The sequence below is a fragment of the Triturus cristatus genome, chromosome 10, assembly GCF_964204655.1.
Source record: "Triturus cristatus chromosome 10, aTriCri1.1, whole genome shotgun sequence".
NCBI lineage: Eukaryota > Metazoa > Chordata > Amphibia > Caudata > Salamandridae > Triturus > Triturus cristatus.
Window position 1 is genome coordinate 1,041,751,919 of NC_140593.1, and position 5,761 is coordinate 1,041,757,679.

At 43.6% G+C, this 5,761-nt stretch overlaps 1 pseudogene; it reads right to left on the reverse strand.

The window, feature by feature from the left end:
• Positions 1-4,155: 4,155 nt before the first annotated feature.
• LOC146796512 (UDP-glucuronosyltransferase 2C1 pseudogene) lies at positions 4,156-5,364 on the reverse strand (annotated as a pseudogene).
• Between the last annotated feature and the right edge of the window lie 397 nt (positions 5,365-5,761).

The following is a 5,761-nucleotide window of genomic DNA, read 5'->3' on the forward strand; positions in this document are numbered from 1 at the left end:
TAGAGGTAAGGTGTGGTTACCGGGAATGGATGGAATGGTGGAAAACGCTGTCAAGTCATGCCACTGGTACCAGTTTACCGGAGGCACAGAGCAACCCTCTCCAGTCATTACGGAAGAAGAAGGCCCGGAAACCCCCTGGGAGCAGGCCACTTTGGATTTTGGTCATCTGCCTGATGGGCGACATGTAGAGATTGTCAACTCGCAGATTGCGACGGAAGTCATCACCAAACTAGAGAAAGTCATTGCCACACATGGAATTCTGAAGGTCATAAGGACTGATAACGGACCTGCCTCTCATGGACAAAAATTCACAGACTATCTCATGTCATGGAATATCTGTCATCACAAAACTGACTCTGAGGTTGCCACAGGCAAACGGTGAAGTGGAGCAGTTTATGCGGACCCTCAATAAGATAATACGCATAGCCCAAGTGGACAACCAATTGATAGAACAAGCTATTTACGGTTTTCTGTGGGAGTACTGACAGACTCCTCACGTGACAACGGCATGTGCTCCAGGGTGTGCCTGCATGGGGTATATTGTTGCAGATACCATCCCACATGACCCTACTTGGGTTCCTGATTCCATAGATAATGTGGAAGTGTTCAACAGGAGAAAGGCCACCAATGGCAGATCCAGTGCGCGTTGACGGGCTCGTGTGTCCTATATCCAACCGGGCAATTCTATCTCAAAGACCGCTACTCGAGTAGCAAGTTCCGTCTGCCGTTTGAACAACACCCGTGAACAGTAGTGTCTCATAAAGGTACGATGGTCACTGCCAGGCAAGAAGATGAGGAGATCACATGCAACATTTCTTTTTTCAAAAGAGTCTGAAGGGAGTACCAAAGGCCCAGTGAACAATACAGTATCCCCATTGGGTGCGATAAGCACTTGGAGTCATCTATTTCATCACCTTGTTCGGATGTTTTCAGTGGACTGTTCTGACCGAACTGATCATGCAGTGATGCTGTCAATCCCTGTTTAGCCTGGCCCACCTGCAACCGCAGACACTGGAAATTGCTCTACGAGTGTACCTGGTCATAGCAACTGCTCCCAGTACCACCTGAGCGATAACCCGGTGCAATCATCGAGGCTGGCTGGCTTCCTGGTGTAGTTCTGGGTTGCCCAAAGAATGACGATCGCTGTTGGGTGACTTTGGTACAATATATTGGCATGCTGAGTTGTACATTTCATTTTTGTGTTAGCAATATTATTGTAGTTGGGGAGGAATGCAATGTCCCATCTCACCAGGATTGATGGAGTGGTTAGAGAGAACGCACCCGTGTGCGTACTGTGCGGTGGTAGAGTCCCACATGACGTATTGTGGCTCTATAAATAAATGTGGGTGGGGCTACAAAGGCAGTCACGTATCATGCCCTGATAATGATATATATATATATATATATATATATTTTTTTTTTTATTTATTGGGTGGCCTCTATCCTATTTCTAAGCCAGTGACTCTTAACAACCTCAGTGGTGACTCCCTTCATACACGGAGGGTCATTCACTACAAATACCGCCGTCTTAGTCGCACCGCTCTCTGATATTTTTATGCTAATAAGATTGCTGCTGGCAGATTGGCAAGGGAAATATTCTGTATTGTGAAAAGCTTTTTGCACCTTTTTGACAGCGCGCAATCCGTTCCCAATTCACAGGTTCTCTGTGATAATCTTTCCTTTTTCTACTCAAACAAACTAGGGAAAAAGACTAATTTTCAATCACAACCCCCACTTTATTTCACTGAGCGCTGGGAGAGGACTTCACAGAACCCATCTGGTGCCTCCTTTTCAACTTTTCTAATGTCATGTATGCTCTTTTGTGGTAAGAACATGCAATTAGACCTTTGCACTGTAACAATAAATGTGCGAATGTGCGTTTATTTTTACATTTGCAGAAAATAATGTGTTATTGGGCCACATTTATTTTCACTGCCATGACTTAATATATTTATGGTTTGTGTTCTGGTAGGGAACTAGGATTAGAGTTATGGCTTTGGTTAGAGTAACGGTGAGGGTTAGTGTTAACATTGTAGTATTTTCTTCATTTGGATATGCAAATTCATTTATTCATAAACGTTAATGGCAATGAGTAAACATCAGTACCATCCAGAGTGTACATGCTGTAGCACATATTTCAGATGTACCTTATTTAAAAGAAAATCTAAAATGGAGAACACCAGCCTGGTGACCCCAGGGTGGTAGCAGGTCCTTTTGGTGAATTTACAAAGCGAGGAAAACATTTGTTTCGTCGAGAATCTCGATGAAGACATAAGAAATGCCACAAAAGGCAACAATAAAACAAAGCAAGAGAACCATTAAGGAGAAAAAATGGGCAAATGTAATGAAGTGGCGAGAGAATAGAGCTGTGGGTATGGGTGGAGGTACTAGGCAGATAAGATTAGCAGCGACCCGTGCAGGTAAAAGCCGGGGGCCAGGTGGGGGGATTTCGACAGATGACAATGAGGGGCAATTAATTATTTATTTAATTTCCCCTCGTGGTCGTCTATCGAATCGCCAACAACCCAGCCCCACTGCCACACCACTCATCCTGTAAGAGAATCACTTGGACGGCAGCAAAGGCGGGGTTCGCCCCAGTGCTGCCCAGCTCATCAGGTGGGCAGACGGCCCAGTTGGTTGCCTGCCCTTGGATCGCCCGTAAGATAACCCACCTATTACATAACGGTGTATGTAATAAACCTTCAGCATTTGTACCCAATCAAACAGTCTGTGTTGTGTGAATATTATCGGGTAATATATTTTGGTTGGAGGGGTACTGAGGGGTGCCAATGGCGATACTATGTACCGGCCGCTACTGGGTAAGAGGTGTGATAGGTGTATTAATATGTAGTCAGCGGTAGAGGTATTAGAAGTATTAGGGAAGAGGCATGAAAAAGGACTGGGTAAACGAATATACAATGGAGGGATAAGGGTGAAGAGCGGATGTTGGTACAGAAAGAGGATTGAAGAGAAAAGGGGAGAAAAGAAGGGCAGGGTGTGAAAGTCTCCTCTTACCCAGAAAACAAGACAAAGTAATTGTGAACATGTAGAATAAAGAAGAGGGTATGGGGTTCACCCCCTTTAAAATGGAGTGAAGGTGTGCCTCCTAAATATCGAAACCACTGTACCAATGGGACACAAGATCCCGGACAGAATATCGAAAATATAATATTGACAGTATGTCTAGTCCCTATATTTTCTGTACCTAACTCCACCTATAGGTACTTGCTCTGTACATATGTCTTCAAGGTACGTAGTTGTGGAGTTAGGAGTAATACATTTGTACTTTCCTACAGGCACTTACCTTTCAATATTTTGTCCCTCAATATTCTATCCTCGATATTCTTTTACAACGACATTGTTGGTGTTGATATTCATTGTACAACCGGGGAATTAATCCATATGATCCTGGAAAAAAGGACTGCAGGTTTTTTTCAACACAAGGAGCATTTAGCAGGCTGTATTAAACATCCTGTCAATCCCATTCTTTAGGGATAATTTGAGGATATAGGTTTATAGAGAAAGTTTTTTCACCAGTCATGTGTAAAGGTTTAATTCTACAGGCAGAAACGTTATGAACTCTGAACTTTAAGAAAGTTCACAAACTTTCTTGCTTTGCAGGAGAAATCTCCAGCAAAAGTTGATTTACCTATTTTTCAGAAGAATAAGTGAAAAAGCCATTTTTTGCAGATGTCACTTCACGCAAAAACAAGACACCTCTCTATGGGGCATATTTACAAAAAAATGTTGGAGCGTGGAGCTGCGTCAAAATCAGTAGCGCCGCACTCCGACATTTTTAAAACACAGGTATGCGCCCTATTCACAAGAATACGGTGCACCTCTGTATGCCCCAATATTTGTACAGTTGGCTATTTTTGTGGAGTTCCCTTGGAAATTTAGCAACATTTACTGAAAAGAAGCCATTCAACTTCACACACCTCTAATGTCACAACTGATCGCAGACGTTTTCATTGTTTGAATTGGGGGACTTGATGAAGTTACACAGGGAGGGTGATGTCTGTTATGAAACCCTTCTCTACTTCTAACTTCACCTGTAGTTTCAGTATACAATAATGCACTTTTCTCCTCAAAATCATGTTCCCCTTCTGGTGACTTTCAATTGGACTGCTGGTCAGTCTTGCACAGAATCATCATCTACTTATTCTTTTTGGCTCCTGTCCTCTTCTCCTCTTTCACTTCTCTTTTCCAAAAACAGACTTTTTTTGCAAAAGCTTTAAACAGTTTCCAAGCTAAAATTAGTTGGAGATGTAGAACAGCTACTAGAAAGCCTATGACCTCAAGCAGGTAGTACTGATTGAAGGGAAGGTCATTTCCTGCTGCCTGAAGATGGGACGCGCCCTTGTGTCGGATGGTGTACTCTGTCCAGAAGATGGCCGTCTGCATTGGGTGGACCTGAACATCTCTGTGCAGAGCAGACAGGCGTTGCATGTTGGCTCTATAGCTTGGGTCATCAATAACAGTTGTTACAGCAGTGTGAAGATCTTCTGCTGTAAACTCTGACAGGAAGGCAGCTCCATAGATCTTAAGACGCAAAATGTTCTCAAACTGATCACCAAAAAGAGGAAAGCCAATCACAGGAACTCCATGGTAAATGGCCTCATACACTCCATTCTCTCCTCCATGGACAATGAAGCCCTAGTTTTTGATGACTAAGGAGATTGTTCTGGGGCAGCCAGCTCAGAATCTTGGTGTTATTGTCCAGTGTGGATCGTGTCTTCTATGTATAGTGCCAAATCACTCGCTCAGGAAGCCTTGTCAAGTCTGAAGCAAGCTTTTTGGGTATCCCCAAGGGTACAGTGCTTACCAGATTTCCCATTGAGAAGTTCTCCAGTCCCACTTTACCTGAACTGTCCCTAAACTCTAGTATCTCTGCTGGGAGAGCCTTGTTGGTCGACACTGAAAGTCCCCAACGTAGAAAGCATTCGGCATGGTTGGCCTGGGGAACTCAAGGACAAAATCAAATTTAATCAGATAGATGTCAGCCTTTCTGTACAAGTCAAAAATCCCTGTGTTTGTTTTCAGACACCTTCACAAAGTTCATAATATGTAGAGTAAATGAAGAAATGATTTGTAAATGTATTCAAGCTGTAAAGGGCAAGGTTTCGAAATCTTTCGACAAAGCTCATTCTGTCGCTCACTCTTGAATGCAGTAAGGGCACATAAGAGAGTGGCGATGGAGCAATGGCAAAGTGGATGTCTTTGGTTGGCATCCACCTTCCAAATAATACTACTGGGATCTTAAGGTGATACGCCAGCATAACCCTACCTGCATAGTGCGGATCGGCTAGCACAAGCTTGTAGCGCATCTTTGAGACGATCCATCAGATTCTTATTTCCAAGCATATTTTGCAAACCTACTGCAGTTATTTTAGTGACTTCCTTTTGTGCTTCCAAATATTCCCAAGCAACAGAAAGCGTTGATGCAACTTTGGACAAGGCGTGATTGAACACAGTCAAGGAACTATTTCTCCTTTGGCTCTCTGCTGAGCATGTGTTCGTCCTGCAGCTGAATTGTTTCAATATAAAAGGAATCTGATGCCTCATCTATAGATATGGCATTGAAGGATCTCAGCACGGTACACTTGTGTCCACTGGCAATCAACTCCAAGATGAGAATCTTGATGTTTACCCAATGGCTGCTGTCCACTGGGACCACGAGGATCTTAGCTGCTCCTGCACCATTGACAAGAGCAAGCAACAGTGCACAAGACACCACAGAGCAGAAACTCTGGGCACTGCA